General features: G+C 38.3%; 1 protein-coding gene across 1 annotated transcript in view; it reads right to left on the bottom strand.

Moving 5' to 3' along the window:
- filip1l (filamin A interacting protein 1-like) overlaps positions 1-21,890 on the bottom strand; it is a 116,959-nt gene extending 95,069 nt beyond the window's left edge. The window contains exon 1 of the mRNA XM_038280913.1: positions 21,610-21,890. The gene's annotated coding sequence lies outside the window, so the exon portion shown is untranslated. The remainder of the gene's footprint in view (positions 1-21,609) is intronic.
- Between the last annotated feature and the right edge of the window lie 228 nt (positions 21,891-22,118).

The raw sequence follows: 22,118 nt of genomic DNA, 5'->3' as shown, positions 1-22,118 counted from the left end.
CGCCCCTCACTTCGGATAAGTGTGATGGAAAATGGATGGATGGATGGTAAAACAACTTCAGGGGTGTGACCCCAAAAAGACCAATGCAACAACACAGGGCTCCCCAAATATACATATATTTACAGCAGCTATATCTAGAAATATAGTGAAGTTCATATGTTTATACAAAACAATATGCAGTTATTTCACTTTTCATAGCCGTTAAAATCTCAGCACTTTCTAAAGACAGCTGCAGCTCTTTAAACATCTACCTGATGACTCATAGACAAAAAAGGTGAAAAGAAAACTTTCTTTTGAAAGTCATGTAGAACATTCAAAGGGAAATTACAAGGAGAAACTTTACAAGGTAAGCTTATCCTTAACAATTTAGACGTGAAAGCGCAAGCACTAGTGTGACCCTGGCCCTCTGTGTTGTTATGAGTCATCCTGGCAGATGAAAGCATTGCACCCTTCCTTACCTTGTCTAACTCACTTTGCTCTCACTCTGACGTACAACTCTTCACACACTGACACCACTGGCCCAAAGGCAATCCTTCTCTTTACAAATCAAACCATTTGTAGAGCTTTTCTAGATCTTCCAGGCTAGAGTTGGTAGATAAACTGTCGAAAGATGTGACAGCGACATTTCTCAACCCTGTCCTTTACTCTCCTGCCCTTGTTTGTTCTCAACAAGCCTAACTTCTCCTAAATGAGAATTACAAGGGAAAATGTCAGTGGGTCATCAGAAATAGCCTGATAATTGACCCTGTCGTTTAGTGAATGCCGAAGCCATGCAGGGTCCCAGATCCACTCTAAGCCCTCTCTTTCAGCCATGTCGACACCTATAGCAACGGTAAACACAATGACCGACAACAGTTGGAGAGTTCAATTTGAAGCAGATGATTTATTTATTCCTCTGATGCATATTAAGCATCCTGCCACCACCTGTGTACCTTTATAACCTCAATGGTAAAAATTTCACAGCCTTCTTGCTGCCCCCCCGGTGGGAAAACGTCCCAGAAATAGCAACGTGACGGAGGTCATAAAATAAGCTAGGCCCACAAGCTATGCTTTCCTGGTTGCTAAATTAGCTCTCCAATAATTCCTTACATGATGTTGGGGACCAAAAATGTGTCTGTAATGCATATTAGCTTTAAAGTGACAAAACATTATTTGCTAAACTATTTACACCTAAGCCTGTATGAAAATATAAAGAAGAACACTTTAGTTAAATGTTAGTAGATAACAAAATTTTGTATCATCAAAATTAGGATTCTAAAAAAAAAACGCAAATTGTCTTTAAAGCAGATATTTTATTAGCCTACATATGAAGTATTTCCTTCCTCATACATTTCTTTATTTCTCACGATTCCATGTTTTATTTCATAGAAGCTGAAAAGGATGTATGTAACACTGAGTAGAAATCAATGGCTAAAGAAAATAAGGAACATGGGCGTAATCTGTTATACTTTTTCTACATAAGGTCAAGTTGGTTCTGTCTTATTAATTGCATAGAAAACAATCCCAGTCAGAAATCTATTTTTTAAAACCTATTTCTATTCTTTGGCTTTCAACACAGCAGAGACTCTCTCTATTTTTGAATTTGTGGTTTGTTTTATTGTTCGTTTTTTTAAATAGTTTTAGTTGTTTTAATTAACTTATTTCATTATATTTGTTTTATTCCTTTATACTTCAATGTTTTTCTTTTTCAATTTTAACTTTACCTAATATATACATCACTTTGTGGCAGCTGTGGGTTTTTTAAAAAAAGGCTTTATAAGTAAAGTTCAGTTAGTTGAGTCAGAATACTATTGGGTCCACCATTTTTGTTGGTTTCTGTAGGGTGACCAGACGTCCTCTTTTCCCGGACATGTCCTACTTTTCATACCTAAAAAAATGTCTGGGGGGAATTTCTAAAATCGTCTGGGACTTTGGTCGACTACAGTGCAGCAGAACAGAGTTGGGACATTTTTTCAATAGCTTCCAGCTCATGTGACCTATCAGCTCAAAATCTTTGTGAAATAGTTTTATTACGTTAGCCTGATGAAGCACACTCATTTTTATTCCATTTTAAGCCTTTTTAAATTTTTTAACATTTTTATAACAAAAATAATTGATATTTCTTCAATAGCTTTCAGGTCATGTGACCCACTGACTCCAAATCTATGTCAAATTGTTCTACTACCTTAGCCCGATGGGGCATATTCTTTTTTATTCAATTTCAAGCCTTTGTGTATTTTCAGGCTGGCGGGGGGAAGCATACCGTCACCGGGTCGGGTTCGGTCGCTCCGTCCCCGGCTGGCGCGGTTCGAATGCCCCGTCCGGTCCAGTCACCGGATCCCCCCACCCCCTAAAAAAAAAGTGTCTTCTTCCTTTTCAGAAACACAAATCTGGTCACCCTAGTTTTTGCGCAGACCTTCGAGGAATGTCTTGCAGAGCACACACTGCTGAACAGAGGGAAGAATTGGTTTGCAGCCTGAGTTGCGGGACAAAAAACTCTGTGTTGAGCTATATGAAATCATAAGACTTACATCATGTGTAACGGTGTGAGCTGCCTCCAATGCCACATACAGCTCAGTGAAAATAATGTGGCCAGCTTTAGGTGCCATCCCAGAGTCTTCCCTGCAGAAGCAGCATGTGACATAATGAGAAAATGAACCAGATCCACCTCTCTGTCTCGAGTTAGCTTAAAGGTACTTTAAAGGGCTTAATTGGCCTCGTTGGTTGACGTCTCTGAGTCATGTAAGAAAAACACCAGCGGCCCGAGTGGACCTGTGGACCTCTGGCATGTTTGGGCTCCTCTATGTATCTTTAAGTGTGCCTATGTCTACAAGAATGATAAGAAAGAGCAAAGAGAAAAGAGGGATTGTCTGCGTGAATGATCGTACATCTCTACCTCTCCATCCTCTGTAATCATCAGCCCAGTATTATGAATCATTCAGACACTGGCTTGGTTTAACATTTGCCTTTATCTTCACCAAAGTGCCGTTTTTGTGAATCAGCACACAGCTGATTTAGTTGCCATGTAAGTAATAATAAGGTTGCAAGGTTGTTCAGGGCGTCCTTGTTTTGATGGTTCTAACATTGGTCCCTTTCCTCTTATTAGTGTCCAAAGTTAGCATTGTATTAGGGTGGAAAATTAATAAACCACCTTATTTAATGAGAAATAAATGTGAATGGATCTATTTCAGTGGCATCCGAATAAATGTAAATAAACACTGACCTTATTCATCTAGAAATAAGGAATGCTCTTGGAACTCAAAGACATCCTGAGAGTTTAAATTCTCATCATTTTTGAATATAATAGACATTTATTTATGCAAAGTGATCAATATTTGTTTCATCAAACCAGAGAACCTTGTTCTTCTTGGTCGGGAATCCCTTTAGGAGCATTTTTTCAAACTCCAGATTGGCTGTGATGTGAATTACTTTCTTTTTGCATTAAAATTGCCTCAAAAATGTCAAGCCTTGTTTTTCCAGTAAGAGAGATCCAGGTGCAATTGTAGGTTGGTAGACATTATTGTTACCCCTTTTTCATGAAAACAACCCATATGCTTAATGTCACTGCTATACCAACAAATGCTTTTTTTTCTCACAAATGCTGGAAATAAACAAACTTACCAAAAATATAAGATTAATCAACAAGCAATATTGCTACAGAAAAATGACAATCAACCGAACATATTTATTAGAAAAGTTTAAACATTTTTAGGATGTAAGCTGGCCACAAAGTGGTGCAGATTTTCAATGATGCTTTTAGGTAAGTAATTGTATCCTGTTTTGATCAAATGGAGCCAGTGTTTTATAATTTGAATTTCTAATCTAAAAAAAGACCATGTAATACAACATCATAATACCAATGCAACACGTTTGTCACCATGTTTTTTTGATGTGTTTTGAAATAATAGGATTCAAAGTCGGAGGGCACTGATGTTATCTCTAGCTGCCATTGGCCAACAGCTTCTTAAACCCTTCTACAAACACTTCAAAAACCTCGCCAACCAAAGTTTTTCCCATTATTAGCCTATTTAGACATTATTTAAGCCTAAAAAAACAACAAACTGATTTGTACTATGTCCCTAGAGCAGAGGTGACGGGTTAGAAGACCGCTTTCCGGATCCGGACCAACCTGCTTGCTAATCTGGACCCAACCTGATTTCAAACATTTATAAATGACCGCATGTTGCCCGACAGCAGTGTCCTCCAGGACCTGGTTGTACATGATGCAAATTAGCCAATGAGCTGTGTCGTCAGGGCTGCTGCCGCTAGCTTATTTTAGACACAGCAGGCAAACCTGTGGCAAGCCAGGCGATTGGAAAGAAGTAGAAAATGGGAAAAGTAAAAGAAAGTGTGAAATGCGGCAAGAAATGCAGCGAACTGGTGACAGAAAAGTGCAATGGTGTGCTTAAAGATATATATATATATATATATATATATATACATATATATGTATACATATATATGTATATACACACACATAAAAACTTAAGAAAAGTTGGAATATCCAGCTGTGCATGAACACAGCATTTATGATGTCTCTATCTTGTATAAAGAATTGAAAAGCTCTTTTATTTGTGTTTGCACTTATTTCTGTTTATGAGATATGTTTGCAAGTTTTAAAATGGCAGCAGAGTATTTCAATCTGAAAAGCTCACACAAAGAGAAAAGACAATTAGGCGAATTATTGATACAATTGCTTTGTCTTTTTTGATCCCCTTTTTAAAGTGTTCATCTTTCATCTGTGTTCTGGAATCCTTGGGTTCTATAACAGTATGTTGTTGTATAATCTGACTAGCAGCTTGATTGTATTTGACTTCATAGAGCATAATCGCTACAAGACTGGTTGGCATTCGAGTAATGCAGAGCTTCACGCTGACATCTAGCACATTTTCTTTTAATAGCACTCTCACTTATAGATTAAAAGAGAGCTGAAGTATAGGATTTCAGATCATTTATAGTATGTAATGCACTGCATGGGAGCAGAGAAGGACAAACATCTTGTTCAATCCCTGCTGCTGCACTAAACATTTTATCCCACTGAAACAAATGACAAAACTATAAGATGTATGGCTTAGATTTGAGATTTAGTCATTCAATATTTTTGCCAAAGTGATTTAGAAAATACTTAGTTAAAAACACAGAGTTATTTAGTTTGTTCAGGTTTGTCTTTTCCTCATGTTGCATTTCTGCACAATCAGCTTCTATTTGAAGGCAGCACACGCAGTCATCTGTCAGTCTGTCACTTATCAGCCATTTCTCACTCACTACCACAGATATGGTGAGTTTTTCACTATAGTACAAATATGGCACTCTTATAAGCTAATAATCAATAAATCAGAAAATGCATTCTGATAGTACACATTTGTCATATTCAAAGTACCTTTAAAGATAACGACATTTGTCCAGATATTAAACTTACTTTTCATTTATCCCAGAAATCTGACTGTTCCTTGGCAAAACCTGTTGGTTGATGCTCAGCTTCAGTTAAACAAGAAGTCATATTCGGTCATATTCAGAATTCAAACTTCTGAAAGTACTTTAAATATGAAATTATTGCATAATGTTTAATAACTGATACGTTTTTCTAACTAATAGTAATTTTCATTTGAATGTGCTTTATTGGAGACATCCATGTTTGTCAAAGAACACCACTGCCACCTACAGGTTTGTGAAGTCACGGTGCCGTATCGGCTGTTAAGCAAGTTGCAGTGTTTGATTATTCCTTGCTGACCGGACTTCTCCTTAAAAACAGCTGTTATATCCACAGTGTGAAAGTAGCTTGTTTTTTCTTTTTGTGTGTCAGCTCATTTTTCAAACCAGAAAAAAAGACAATCATGTGATTTTACACCCTACTGTAATGATGTCAATCCTAGAAGGGTGCTGACGTTAGCCCTACTTCCTACCATCTTGTCGTCTCATCAGGGACCAACCTCTATTAACCTAAAGCAGAGGTCTTCAACAGGGGGTCCGCGACCCCTAGGGGGTCCATAGGGGTACTGCATGGGGGTCGCGAAAGGTTTGGTTGATTAGACTTTTTTTTTTTTTTTTTTTATATTCCCCCTGCAATTTTTCTACTAATTGAAATGTGTTTAAAAACACATTAACATTAATTCAACACACTGCAGTAAACAGATAAATTGAGGCAGAAGATGTCTTTCAGTCATCAATGCACTCATTCAGAGACACACAGGAGCTCTTTCAAGCTGGGCACCGATTCATTCACAACACCTGTCCCATCAATGAAGAATTAGAATCAGAAATACTTAAATAATCCCAGGGTGAAACTACTTTCGTTACATGACACCATTTTCAATAGAGTGACAATAGCACCAACTTGATATAACACAATTTCATACAATATGTATAATTAGGGGGTCCCGGCTCACATCTCGCCATCAGTTTGGGGGTCCTTAGCCTACAGTAGGAAACGTTGAAGACCCCTGACCTAAAGCAAAATGCATGGTATGGTTGTTACATGTCAGTAACAAGGTCAATGACCTTGGTCAAGGTCATAGTTAGGGACAAATGCAGAGGACACATTTTCCACTAGGATCAGCCTCATAGTCATGGTGTTGGGAGCTGGAGAAAATACCACTTTTCTCCAGCAGAGTCCGCCGTGGATCCTCTGAGGGAGCCTCCTGCACAGGTGCAGCTCATCAAGACCATCAGAGGATCCACTACTTAAGCTGCCTTCAGACCTTACCTCAACGCCGCAGTGTTGTTCCAGTTGGTCAGCGCTAAAGCCTTGATCTCAGTGATTTTTCCATGTCCTTAATCCCGAGTCGGATTCTAACGTTTGTCTCTGTGCCTCTAGGTGACTCGCGCTTCCTCCGTGAAGGCTCTGGAAGAGCTAACCTGCCGAGCCGACCCTCCGAGCCAAACCCTGAAGATTCTCAGTCAACCTCTAAGCAGCTCTGGGCAAGAGCTAGGAAACCCAAGCCAAGGTCTGTCCTAATAAGACGTGAGACGCTGAAGCAGCTAACGGACTCTGCTAACACATCCTTCTCCAGAACCAACAGTGACTCTCCCAAGGAGAACCTCAAGAACCCTCAAGGTACTATCAGAGCACCATTGGAAACCAAACCCCGTCAACAGTCCTTAACTGTGTTGTCTCTCACGCAGACTCCGGTGAAACCAGATTCCAGGCCCAAACCAGTCATCTGCATATTACGTGCTTGTGCAAATAAACTTGTTAAACTTTTCATCCTGAGTCCGTCAGTGGTGTTCTGCATCTTTGGGTCTCTCTTAGAGAACCGATCATGACACATGGTTGGCCACTTCTTTGATTCTATTTATTTTGCTCAGGCAACTTGTAAGCCCAGAGTCTGCAGAATGTTGAAAGGGCAATATTATTTCCATTTCTGTTAATATATAGTATAAATTTTACACATTCAGTAATAAAATGTCACAGTTCCAAAAAAATGAACTAGTTCATAGTTCTTTTTTTTATATTGCTCAATTACACCATAGCCTACTGTAGAACCACAGACAGCAATTATTTTATCAGTTGTAACACTGAAACTGTGCGTCAGATTTCATCTTCATATCCAGTTTTGAATCCTTATCCAACCAGGGTTTACATTAGCTTTGAGGGGACAGCATTTCCCCATTGTTGCTTTAACGCTTTGTTGCTGTCCATTCACTTCACACTAGTAGCAGCTGCAGCTTTCACCCCTACAGTATATTCTCAAAAACATCAGGAAAAATGTGCTGCTTGAATGGTCTTTTTTATGAGAAATTATTAAAAGAAAAACAGGAAAGCAGTCTTTAAGGTGCAAATGTTTTTTTTTTTATTTTAATAATTTTTTCCATTTGAAATTTCATTTCAGTACATACTAAAAAAGGAATCCTGGAAAATTATACCAGGCAGGTTTTAGTGCGGATTTTTTTTACTGAAAGCCGGCGGGCAAAGTTTGCAGAGAAATGTAAGATTGTTGCCATCATCCTCACCGACCACCTGGTCATAAAACAGTTTTAAGTGATCATACTGCTGCTTTGTCGCCTCCACGGTCTTCTCCATGCTGCTGTGGCTTCCACGCTGCATTTTGTTTTGATGACGCACGCGGCTGTAGGCTACGACACTGGTAGCTGGTGTTGCCAGATTGGGTGTTTTTCCCCCGCTACATATTAAGGCCTGTTAACGGTGTGATTTAGCCGGGGTTTCGCCTGGAGGGCTCTATAGAAATTTGGCAACCTATTGAACGGAGTTGAACTGAGAGAGCGTGCCGTTCACAGACACCAGAATGAACGAGTTCACAATAACGTTCATCAGGCAGTAATACAGTACGTTCAGTTCACGTTCGCCCAAAATATGAACGACTCCATGAACTTTCGTTCAATGAACGCGTTCAGGCATAACACTGCTAATGCATATAACGGACCTAGTGACGGATTTTTGTATTTACACAAATTATAACAGAACTCTACTGATTAAATGAGGAAACGATTGGCTTTAAGGAGGGTGAAAAAGAGACACAAAATTTATAAACGGAAACCTGCTCCTAAAAGGTTAGCTCTAGGAAGAATGTTAGTATGAAAACAGACACAGAGGTTGCGTAAACTCTCTTCGTTAAACTTCGGAAACCTCTGATTTCCCTGATTTCATGGGTCACAAACGTAAGAGTTTTAAGCAGTGGCAGATCTAGGGGGCAGATACAGTACTTGGGCCACAGCTCCGAATGTTTCCCCAAGATCCCTGGATCTTGCTTCTGAGCTGATCTGAATATAATATGCAGTACTAAAATTCACCAGAGAGTGGCAGCATGTACAGGAAAGCAGCCTGTAGCATTCCCGTGCAGAAGAAGTGTTTCCCTTTCTCAGCTGCTAGCTTTTAGGAGTAAAGTATCTCCGCGGTAAATTTAAAACGGATAGGCCAGTGGCAGATATCAATGGATATTAAAAGCTTTTTCAAAAAGCTGACAGATGCACCACCAGCAGCAACAACAACAGCTGTTGCTACACAGACGGATGTCCCAGGCATGTGAAGCTTTGACTGATGTTGAAATGTTTGTCCCGGTCTTGTGCCAAATTCTTTTCCCCTGTGAAGATCTGATTGATTTCTCTTTAAAAACAACTCACATAATCATGTCAAGATTGTAACATCTAGTCTCAATGCCAACTGTAAAGCATCCTGAAACCATTTATGTGTGAGGTTGCTTTTCAGCCAAGGGAGTCGGCTCTCTCACAGTCTTACCTAAAAACACAGCCATGGATAAAGAATGGTACCAGAATGTCCTCCGAGAGCAACTTCTCCCAACCGTCCAAGAGCAGTTTGGTGATGAACAATGCCTTTTCCAGCATGATGGAGCACCTTGCCATACAGCAAAGGTGATATCTAACTGGCTCAGGGAACAAAACATAGAGATTTGGGGTCCATGGCCTGGAAACTCCCCTGATCTTAATCCCATTGAAAACTTGTGGTCAATCATCAAGAGACGGGTCGACAAACGAAAACCTAGGAATTCTGACAAAATGCAAGCATAGATTGTGCAAGAATGGAATGCTATCAGTCATGATTTGGTCCAGAAGTTGATTGAGAGCATGCCAGGGAGAATTGCAGAGGTCCTGAAGAAGAGGGGTCAACACTGCAAATATTGACTTGCTGCATTAACTCATTCTAGCTGTCATTAAAAGCTTTAGTTAATATGATTGGAATTGTATTTCTGTATGTGATGACAACATCTGACATACACACATGAGAACCAGAGGGCAGCAGATCATGTGAAAATATAATATTTGTGTCATTCTCAATACTTTTGGCCATGACTGTAGACACTCTGGTAAATCCCGTTCTAATGTGAAATATGACAGATTACTGGATTAAGGAAATTTCTAGAAAAAGACATGCTATCACACATAACATTTTATTTTAAGAATTTGGAAACAGTTGTTTATTTCCCAAAGGTATGGAGGGAGGAGAGGAGAGAATGGATATTTTAGCTGCCTGAAATAATCAGTTCCCCCTCCAACACACGGGAATAAATACATTTACCTGCAAGCCCTTAACTGTGTTCATTCCTTATCAACAAGAAATCTTGTGATTTTGGTAGCTTTTGTTCCTTACTTACCAGAGGGAAGGAACCATATATTTTAGCTGAATTAAAAAATATTTTCCTCCCCATAACTCCATAATTTTGTTTCTGTTTCACCTTTTTTTATCTTTATAAATCCTTTGCACTTGAATTCCCTCTCAATAGGATAGTTTATTTATTTCTGTCCCAATAAGTCCTAGAGCCTTTGATATTTTCTGTCCCCTCTTTTTCTCATAGGGACAGCTTCTGCGAAAGCATGCTACAACTGATATATTAGTGGATATCCTGCTGGCAAAGCTGATCTCAGTCGACTTTTTTGGCTTCACTTGACAGCGGAAGGCTGCAAGCCAAGCTCTGAGAAATAGAGACTGTCTAACGTCTGTGTTTCGCTGTCTGTATATAGAAAGCTTTTCCCTGAGCAGTTTGGAGTTCTGTGAGGGAAACAGGATCCTTTGTCACCAGTCATGAAGCCAAAAGCCTGGTGTGTTTTCCAATGACCTGACTCTATTTGGACTGGTTGACCCCACTGAAGGGGCATTTTCTTGACGCTGCAAAGATAGAACAAACTGCAAGTATGTCTTCCCCTCTACATGAGGTAGAAGAGACTTCTAATGAGCATACTCTCATTTCCTGGTGAACTCCATCTTTCTCCTTTCCAGTAAAGAAATCAAAGACCAGTAAAGCCTTTTAAGCCAGGTCCTCTAATCCATCCCCCACCTGGTAACGCTCAGGGTGTCAGAAGGTCTGTGTTAGAGCACTAGTTGTTTAAAGACTCTTGCCCCACTACCCTCAATCTGTCAGTCTTAGCCAGTACCACAGGATGTCTAACAGGTTTGCTACAGAAAAAGCTTTTTTTTTAAAACATATTTATGATGTGTTTTTAACAAAAAATGTATTCATTATCAAAGACAAGAACAGAACAATGCAGAAAACACTTTGTAGGAAAGGAGTTTCTGCACAATATTCTACTCAAACTTCCAGCAGGTTGTCCCTCAACAGCATTTATTTAAATAGGAATGAAAGGTATCAATAAAATCACTGGTTGATTTATAAGCAGCCACTTTCTTTAAAATCAGAGTTTGCTTTTGCCAGAAAGAATCTTTTCATTACACAAAGGGCTAAATAATTACAATAATACTCGTACTTGTCGCCTTCTACTTTATTGGGGACCTGGTCCTAGCAGCAGGCTCAGTAGAGTCTCCCAGACTTCCCTCTTCCCATATTTTTATAATCTGCTGAGTCACAAAAATAATAAATCATTAAATTTCAACAATCTATTGGACCAGCTGTATTAAATACTGAACTAACACACCGAATAAAATGTTATCTCACCCATTATTAAACTTATTTCTGTATAAATAGTACAGCCATCTATTTTAGAGAGGCAAGCACTCAGTGCATTGGCGATGTTTCAGAAATGTCTCCTTTCGACTCTGATTAGAGTCTGATTAATCAACAGACAACATGTATTCTGAGTTTTACCTAATATTTAACAAACATTCTGACACTGTTAGCTGTATATTTTCTAATCAACCTGCCGAGCAGACGCCTGGTGTCGTCTTGGGGCAGATTACACCACAAGCCGCAGAAGGTTGCGAGCCTCTTTTCATCATTATATGAGCTTAAAGTGATTAACCCGTCAGTTCTTGTCACGCAACAAAACCCTCCCTAATCCCTTTCAACCTCCATCCACAGGGAGCATTCAGGGGTCCCCTTATGTTAACCTACACATTTGGAAGCCTGTTGGGTTTACAGCATCCAATGGTTCATTTTAACATTATACAGACATCTAACTATAAAATTCACTTTGAAGAATTGGAAATGTTAAGTAAATTATTTTTAAAAAACAAGGCAATTATCTAGATCAAGCACTACCTTAGCCTAAGCCTTGGGAGCCACTACCTTGCAGCTTTTAATGCATTCTTAACACACTAGTGAGAGGATTCAGCGTTCCAACTATCCAGGATAGTTGCAAAAAATTTATTTCAGCTACAAAACCGAGCACATCTACACAGCAACAACTAATTAAGTCTTGCATGTCTCTGGAGGGTTGACCTTCCTTCCACACACAGGTCAGTGGTCTGGAAAAGGACAGCTAATATCTCTGCAGATCACACACATCCTGGACATACAGTGTTTAGACTTTTATCTTCAGGCCTTTGCTACAAAGCACTTTCTGCCTAATCCAGCTGCTATGGAGACACTTTCCTCCCTGTCGGTTTCTGCCTTGTCTGTGCAGGCTTACAGACAAGGCAGAAACCGAATAATTGGGCAAAATGTAAAGCATTTTTATGAACATAGGAGTTAGATATTCAAACATTTCTTATCCAAGTGTTTCGGGAGACTACTGAATTTCATGCTTAATGAAGGCCTGTCATCTTGTAGCTTTCTCTCTGCGTTCTTTCCTGAGAAGAAAATCTTTAAATAAGGCTTTATTAAATAACCATAAGATATGACAACAGATTTTGACAGAAATTGTAATCTTACTCTGACCAGAGAAGTTGCTAAGGGTTACAGAAGGCAGGTTTACCAGCCAGGCATACATCTTGTTGAAGTGGCCCCGAATCACAGTTAGCATTTTATACAACTCAAGTATACAAAATCACCCAATGAGTTACCCACTCATTACTCCATCCAGACAATATCTTGCCTACGACAAAACAAAATAAATTAGACAAGACTTCCAAAGCAGTAAATCATGATAATCTTATTAAAATAAAAATAACTCAAATAAATGTGATTTATTTAACCTAAGATCTCTTTCTTCAAAAAGTCTGCTAGTTAATGACTTGATTTGTGATATTAATTTACTAACATTGATTTATGTTGCCTTACAGAAACTTGGCTGCAACAAGAGGATTACGTTTGCATAAATGAGGCAACTCTAGTGATTTCAATTTTCACATACCCAGAAATTCTGGGCGAGGAGGAGGAGTAGCAACAATTATTCATTCTAATTTACTGATTATTACAAAGGCAGTTAACAATTACAACTCTTTCGAACATTTAACCTTTAGTTTGCCTCATCCAAATTGCAAAGCCAGAAAACCTCTTCTTTTTGAAACTTTGTATCGTCTACCAGGCCCTTACTCTGAATTTTTAGATGAGTTTTCAAAGTCCCTATCTGATTTGGTGATGAATACTGACAGGGTCATCTTAGTGGGGGATTTTAACATACATGCTGACATTGAAAGTGATAGCTTAAGTGCAGCTTTTAATGCAATCTGAGACACTATTGGTTTTGTTCAAAATGTGAATAGTTCCACACATTCTCATCTTCATACTTTGGACCTTGTGCTGACATACGGCATAGAATGTAAAGAGAAAACAGTATTTCCTCATAACCTTTTCCTCTCTGACCACTTTATAATGACCTTCAGGATTACTTTAACAGAGTTCTCCGCCTCCAAAAGAAGGTTTCACCTTAGAACATCCTTATCAGATAATGCAGTTATAAAGTTTAAAGAATCTGTTTCACTTTCTCTCTTCTGTGTGTCGCTTAGCAGTGCTACAGAGGGCTAAGAGGGCTAAAGATTAGGGTGACCAGACGTCCCCGATTTCCGGGGACTGTCCCCGTTTTGGACCACCTGTCCCCGGCTAAAGCTGTCCCCGGAAATGTCCCCGATTTTACCGAGGCGAAAAATGTTGCGTGTAGACTGTTATTACGGTAGAGCTGTTGCGCGCAAAAATAGGTATTACGGTAGCTGGTTGCGCTGCTGATAACATAAAGATAAGGAACAGAGCGCACCACTAAAAGGGAGGTAATGATCCTTTTGGATGTCAGCTGCCATTAAAACACAAAAAAGAAGAAGAGCGCATCACTTTTAAAACAGAAGAAGAAGAAGAAGTGGAAGTTCGTTTTTTATAACCTGTGGCAACTGATGGGGAGCTACGCTGAGTGATGGTAAGTGTGTTAATCAATAAATTTTATTCTGATCGGGCTGATCTTGTGATAAATGTTTGGTTTGTGTCCAGGTTAAAACAATAATAAAAAGTAAGACAAGACCACGAGTTGAGCATGAGTAAAAGACGCTGGGTTAAAATGTAGCAAAATGATTGAAAACTCCTTGTAAGGCGCTAATCTGGTACGCTGGTTCTCCAGGGATCAACAAGGGTTTGTATAAAGATGATTTAGAATGGATAGGTGACCTTTAGTTTATATTTCAGATAGTTATTATAAGTAGAGTTATTTCAATTTGTTTTGATGATTTATGGTTGTGATTTATGAGCATAGACTTCCAGTTTTTGGTGTGCTTTTTTACTGCTCAGTTTGGATATATATGTCAATAACAGGAGAACTGAATAAGACAAGATCTACATGATCTGAGAATGATGGAGGAAGAGATAACCACCTGTTTAATGTTCATTTATTATGTGGTTTTTGCTTGTAGCTCCTAATATTGTGGTAATTAGCATTTTTAGTATTTAGATGAGATATTAATAATAATAAGTTTTCATGTTGCACATCCTAATTTTTTTTGGAGGTGATTTTGATTATATAATGTCTCTGTTTTAGAATAATGTAAGATTGATGCTGGAGGAGTGAGGAAGAAGATAGAAAGACAGAAAGGAGATTGAATGAGAGAGGAGGAAACTAGGAACTCTGATAGAAAAAACGGTTGACAATAAGGGAGAAAAATTTACTTTGAGGAGTAAAGCAGAGAGCAGGCAGAATCCAAAAGAGGGCTAGAAACAAAAGCGAAGGTGGAGAGGGAAGAAAACAGACAAGACTGAATGACCAGATGGCTCTTTCAAAGAAGAGGAAGTGTCATTTTACGGAGAAATTACAATCAGAATTTCCATTGGGAAATTATATATGTATATGTTATTGCTGTTTATAAATATGGACTATTCTTGGATTATATACATTGTGTTGATGTTAAGCCTATTCTGCTGTTCAATGGTTAAACTTGTTTAAGATATTTAAAAAGGTTATTTTGCTTTTTACTTGCTATGTCTTCTCTTATATTATTTTACCCAAATTACCAGGGCCACTGCCGCAGACCCTGTTCAGTTAATATTTCTGTTTCAAACATTTCATACATAATATTCATACATAATATGTATTAATAAAGTTCAAGTGATAAAGCGTTGACATGATTTGAGTGATAAACTAACATATTGAGTGATGTAGTGTGCAAAGTATGCTGTGGAACAAAGAGTGGCTGTATACTCAGGTTAGTAGGAAAAATGAACCTGCTACTTTGAGACACACAGGCCCCTGATGTGGCTAGGTGACAGTAAGAAACATATATGAACCTTTACCTGCAGGCTTGACTACTACTTGTTTTTTTATGTTAATGAAGAAAAAAAATATTTCTTATAGGTATGTACAGTAGATGTAAACAGAATAAGTATTTGTTGCACTTTTTTGAAGAGGTGGGGGAACTCTGTCTCAACAGACAGTCACAGGCATAGAATAAATGTTTGTATTTACTTTTCTAAATTTCTTTTCCTCATGTCACTCTCCCCTTAGGAGGCGGCAGAGCTCTTTGGGCCCGACAAAATTGGAAAGCCCTGCTAATGACCCTTGACCCCTCCACTCCCACCCCCACCACTTTGCCCCAACCCAGAGACACAGTTCTAGTTTTCTACTAATAACACTATTCATTATTAATTAGTTATTAATCTTAGGATACACTAAACGTTTGAAAAGGCACATTCCTGGCTTTTACACTTGATTTTTGTTGTTTAAATATTAATAAATATGTAAAAATATATGAAACCATTACTGTCCCCGTTTCCTAATTTCATCTCGATAAGATGTATTGATTTTTATCCACGAGCAAGAAATGTCCCCAGATTTGATTTCAGAAATCTGGTCACCTTACTAAAGATATTGTTATTACCTCAAATAGTGCTGCATTTAAAACAGTTGATCATAATATTCTTTTAGGAAGACTTGAATATTTCGTAGGAATTAAAAGAACAGAAATAAAGTGGTTTAAATCTTATCTATCTGACCAATTTCAGTTTGTACACGTTATTGACAAATGTTCTTCATGCTCCAGGGTTACCTGTGGAGAACCTCATGGATCAATGCTAGGACCAATTCTCCTTACTATTTATATGCCTCCAATCGGTAGAATTATTAGACATCATGGGATTAAGTTCCACTGTTATGTTGATGATACTCAGCTGTAACTGTCTATAAATCCAGTTGAAGCTAACACATTACATAGATTAGAGGCATGTGTTGAAGACATAAAAACCTGGATGACTCTTAATTTTCTGCTCCTGAATGCGGACAAAACAGAAGTTATAGTCTTTGGACCAGAGTCTTTGAAAAAGAAGCTGTTTAGTCAGTGACTTCATTAGATGGGGATTAAACTGATCTCAGATAATAAAGTGAAAAATCATGGTGTTATTTTTGATCAGGACCTGTCATTTAAATCCCATATTAAAGAGTTGTCTAGAATTTCCTTCTTTCATCTGCGGAACATTTCCTAAATTAGAAATATCCTGTCAAGGTTCTGAGAAACTATTCCATGCATTTGATACTTCAAGACTGAACTAGTATAATTCTTTACTATCAGGAAGTCCACAAACTGTAGTTAAAAGCCTTCAGCTGATCTAAAATGCTGCAGCCAGAGTTCTGATGAAAATAAAAAAAAGAGATCACATCTCTCCTATCCTGGCTTCTCTTCATTGGCTTCCTGTTAAATCCAGAATAGAATTTAAAATCCCCCTTCTCACATATTTAGCCTTATATGTTCCATCATATATCACAGATATGATTATTCCTTATGTTCCTAACAGAGCACTTCTATGAAGGACCAACTCTGCCATATTTAAAAATAAATACAGAAATAAATAAATGCTCAATAAATGTATAAGCATACAATTAATTGCCAACAAAAAAGTGAGACATAAATGTATATAACTCTTAATTAGCTTCTTTTATTATTTGCCTTTGTAATATGTACCTTATTTATTTTTCTGTCCTTTATAATCTTCAACTTTATTTTTTAATTACTTATATTTTTAAGTATTTATTTATGTGCATGTTATTATATTTTTGTCTGTTTTATTCTTCCTTTGTATTTTTTTTACCTTAGTTATTTCTTCGCCACTGTTTATTTCTGTCTGCCCTTTTTACATTTTTCTATGCCCTTTTGACATTTCTCTATGCATTTCTGCCTCATTATGCAAATGAGGAGGGGGTGTGTCCTAGAGAGTCAACTTCTGCTCATTGGTTGGCTTGGCGGCCCATCTTCTTAACTCACAGAGCTCAGAGTACTAAGTTAAATGTTCTCTTTTCTGTTGCTGTTGTTCAATTAAAGTATGTTTTAAGTTCATTTGAGGCGAGAACCTCATACTTTTAAGCATCACCATATGGCCCATTCACAGATTTAATGCGTAATTTAAAAGAAAATGTGACGAACTTGAGAGGACCGCAGCAACCAGCGGAGCTCCGAAGCTGACGGCAGCCAGGTCTATAGCCAGGCTATGATGGCGATTTTTTGTTGTATTTGGCAAAGTTTAGCAAAGTCCCTACTCAAGTTCTAATGACTTCAGACTCGACATCAGACTCTCCTCCTGTAGATTCGACCGATGTAATAAAATGCTAACCAACACGCTTCACAACAACAAAAAATCGCCATCATCACCAGCGATTCTTCACACACGGCTATTCCGAGAGAGGGCCGCTGCAGATGGGCTGTGGTTAGACCTGGCTGCCGTCAGCTTCGGAGCTTTGCTGGTTGCCGCGGTCCTCTCAAGTTCGTCACATTTTCTTTTAAATTACGCATTAAATCTGTGAATGGGCCATATGGTGATGCTTAAAAGTATGAGGTTCTCGCCTCAAATGATCTTAAAACATACTTTAAATGAACAACAGCAACAGAAAAGAGAACATTTAACTTAGTACTCTGAGCTCTGTGAGTTAAGAAGATGGACCGCCAAGCCAACCAATGAGCAGAAGTTGACTCTCTAGGACACACCCCCTCCTCATTTGCATAATGAGGCAGAAATGCATAGAGAAATGTAAAAAGGGCAGAGAGAAATGTAAAAAGGGCAGAGAGAAATAAACAGCGGCGAAGAAATAACTAAGGTAAAAAAATACAAAGGAAGAATAAAACTGACAAAAATATTATAACATGCACATAAATAAATACTTAAAAATATAAGTATTTAAAAAATAAAGTTGAAGATTATAAAGGACAGAAAAATAAATAAGGTAAATATTACAAAGGCAAATAAATAAAGAAGCTAATTAAGAGTTATATACATTTACCGGTATGTCTCACTTTTTTGTTGGCAATTAATTGTATGCTTATACATTTATTGAGCATTTATTTATTTATATATTTATTTTTAAATATGGCAGAGTTGGTCCTTCATACACTTCGCTCTCAATCTGCAGGTTTACTAATGGTTCCTACAATTTCTAAAAGTAGAATGGGAGGCAGATCTTTTAGTTATCAGGCTCCTCTCCTGTGGAACCAACTACCAGTTTGAGTCCGTGAGGCAGATACTCTGTCTACTTTTAAGGGTAAGCTTAAAACTTTCCTTTTTGATAAGGTTTATGGTTAGAGTGGCCTCTGACTGATGGAGGACAATGGGAACCATTTTTTATTATTATTCTGCTTATTTCTGTCTCTATTCTCCCACTCTGCAGCATTTGATAGTTCTATCTCTAACATTATGCTTTCTCTGCTATTTCTCACTGAGTCTGGTTCTGCGGGAGGTTTCTTCCTGTTAAAAGTGAGTTTTTCTTCTCTACTCTCGCTAAAGGCATGCTTAATGTGGGGACTGCCTTCGGGTCAATGAGTCGATGCAATCAACTGGTTTTCCTTAGAAAACTTTGAATCAATTTGACTGTATGATCTGGTGAACAGTTAAGTGCCTCAAGATTACATGTGTTGTTAATTGGTGCTTTATAAATAAACGGTATTGAATTGAAATGAATTATTACAATGTACGAGTTTGTAAATGAGAAGACATCCATGGCTCCAGCCTTATCAAAATATTACAATTTGTTCTTAGATGAAGGACACCGCTCTCATTCCATTCACAAATCTTTGGCACGTACATAAGATGATGGATAAACTATTTGGAAAAACATCATTTTAGACATGCAACAGGCAGGTATTATTAGACTCCACATAATCAATAAAGATTATCCTATAAGGAGTAAAGACTGGTGGGAAAGAAAGGTGCCGAATGAATTTCCAGATATAGAGTAGAAAGAAAATTCAAGATGTCTCAAAGGACATTCATGGAACATTGCCAGGTGACAGAAAATTCTCATCAAGACCGGTGTCATTAATATGAGAGAGAAAAGGAGATTCTGAACCCAGCCTGGAAGGAGGAGGCACGTTTCCAGCCCTCACAGAATACAAAGCAAGCAACTTTATAATCCAATGTGAAAAATAACAGCTGTAAATCAAGCTTCTATGTTTTGTCAGCTGTTTATTTTTTTTCTTGGAAATTTTGAAGGAGTCATAACCATGTATTTTTTCCTATAAAGTCCTTCTGACATTGTATTTTATTCATGTTAAATCATTATGGATTATCATCATCATCATCACTATCAAATAAATAAAGCTCATACTGACATCTTTTTTATACCTTTTTCTTCTCATGAATGGCCAGAATTTGACTTGTGTATATGCGCGTTTATGTGGATGTAGCATCCGCAAAATTAGCTTATCAACATCACTTAGTCATCTCTTTCACCAAGTGTTCATTTCCGGGAAAATGTGTTTTGTTATATTTGTGTATCGTGTTAAAGATAGATAGATAAAAATGATCAGTTTATTCTTGCAACTGCCTAAGGGACTTTGCACTGCATGGAACTTTCTGCAGGAGGGAAAACAAGATAAAACTTGATAAAACATGATTTAAGATAAAAAAAAAAATGTGTTTCCCTTGACATAAACATAAAAAAATAAACATATTACAAATGGCTGCAAAGGTTTAAAAAATTAAAGATTTCACACATTGTGCTGCCATTTTTCATCATGGCCATAGTGTCTCCAAGGCAGTGAGTCATCATTGTTTTGTATCACACCCATTATTTAGTGAGTTGTGATACAAACCTTATGCTCTCTCTGCTTTTTCTCATCATAGCAGCTTCATTTGGTTTGTTCCTGTTAGACTGTGCCTTCATCCTGGAAAGATATATCAGCTGTGCTGCTGCCATCAACACCTCTGTTTATAGAAGATAAAGTTAGAGTTGTTTTTTTGTGTTTAGTCCTGTTTTTTTTTCTAGACATAGCTTTGGGCTCAGCTTTTTCTATGACGAACTGTATGTTCTGTCTTTCACCCTTGATATGAAAACTTAGAGTTCACCTGCTTAACTGTTTTGTTTTTCAAGACAGAGCCTCCAGTGGTGCTAGTTTACTGTTAGCCTTTGTATCTCTACTTCTTTTTCTATGTTTGCTTCTGTCTCCTTGAATCCCATCCTCAGCACTGAGCCTGGTTTTGGTTTTTCTGCTGGATCCTGTTACAATCAAGATTTTCATTAAAAGTTCCCCAAAAAATCAAGTTAATATCGTCATTGCATGCTCATCCAGCAAGAACATTTCCTGAAAGTCAATGACTATTGGCAATCAGCTCTTTTTCCTTGATAGAAACTTTGAACCAATCTGACTGTATGATCTGGTTTAACTGTCTGTGGTAAGTGTCTTGAGATGACATGTCTCTTGAACCTTAGAAAAAAAACATTTTACTTGTAGATTTATCAAAAATTGGTAGAGCATTTAGCAGTTATGAGTAATGGCTATTCCAGCGTAAAGTTAGTCTGAGCATGTGCTAATTATCTTGGTATTTTTAATGCAAAGAAGAAATTCATAATCAGGCTCCATCGTGTTGAAAGATACTCCCTTGGCCTGACATTTGACTTTAGTCTATTGCTCCCACTGGCCTTAGTGTGTTTCCAAACTGAGATCCCAGTGCAAGTCTGGTAACTTGACCTCCTCCCTCCCTCCCTCTGTCGCCCTCAGTGCACCCAGATTACGGTATGCTGCCCTTTGGAAATACCCTGGCTGCAACCAGCATAATGCTGGGGAAAACACTGAAAGGTACCCATCAGCTTGGTAATATTTTTTTTAGCTCCTCTCATCAGCAATTATTTTGGAGGAAAAATGAAAAAAGGAGATTTAAATCTATTCCGTAATGAAGAGATAATGGGGAAATTGGAAATTCTACAGCAAATCTGTAACAATTTCTCTAATATAATCAGTCATTTAATGCTATTAGTTTAAGATAAGCATCAATTAATGAGATGACCACCTCCTTAATCTAATCTCTGTATCTGTTCATTTAGTAAGAACTGCACACAAATCTGCCAAATAAAGCTTATGCACCTCACAGAGGCTACTTCTATAGTCCGCTGAACTTCAAAGAATATGTTTATGTAGGCAAAAAAAAAAAAAACAGACTGTTTTAAATCCGTGGCAAAAAAAGAATAAAATCTAGGCTGGACTCATTTGACCTCCCATCCTTACTGTCATGCAGAGATGAATTATTTTCAATTGGCATTACTGCCTTTATAGAAAAGCAAAGGAAAAGGGTTGGAGCCTGACCACACACTTATCTCTTGATGAACACAAACACACCCACTCTGCATCTCCAAGCGAAGCTCTAGCCTTACCTCTCACAGCAAAGCCTTAGCTCCGGGTGCCGCTTTTCCTCTGCAGTGAAGCCCTGCAGCCTGCCAGCTCAGACCTCCTCAGCGTGTTATCCTCAGCGTGAAGGCAGCGAGGCGTCCCTCCTTTATCCTCTTATAGAGTCTAGGTTGATGAGATGCTCCGTCTCCTGACAGACCAAAGCTGCTGCTTCTGTCACTGCTGTGAGCGTGTTTCTGAAGCTAATGGCTGTGAGGACAGGCTGTGTATTCGTGGGAGAGGAGGGTAAACACTGAGAGTGGGTAGTGGCAGGGGACCTGCCTTGCAGATATTTGCCTTGTTGCGGTTAAATTTAAACCACCCTTCCCTCTGACACCTTGAGACACGGCTGCCTTTCCCCTCAAACCCACTCAGAGCTCTAACGCTGACATACGTACCCTGACATCGAAGCTGTGAAGTCTGTGACAAACTCAGAGAGAGGAATATCTGAATGAAAGGCATTAAGGGGAGAAAAATTGGCCTCCATTTTTATTCA

This window comes from Cyprinodon tularosa, unplaced genomic scaffold (genome assembly GCF_016077235.1).
Source record: "Cyprinodon tularosa strain WSP-4 unplaced genomic scaffold, ASM1607723v1 ctg166, whole genome shotgun sequence".
Lineage (NCBI taxonomy): Eukaryota > Metazoa > Chordata > Actinopteri > Cyprinodontiformes > Cyprinodontidae > Cyprinodon > Cyprinodon tularosa.
This window is presented reverse-complemented; position numbering and strand designations above follow the sequence as displayed.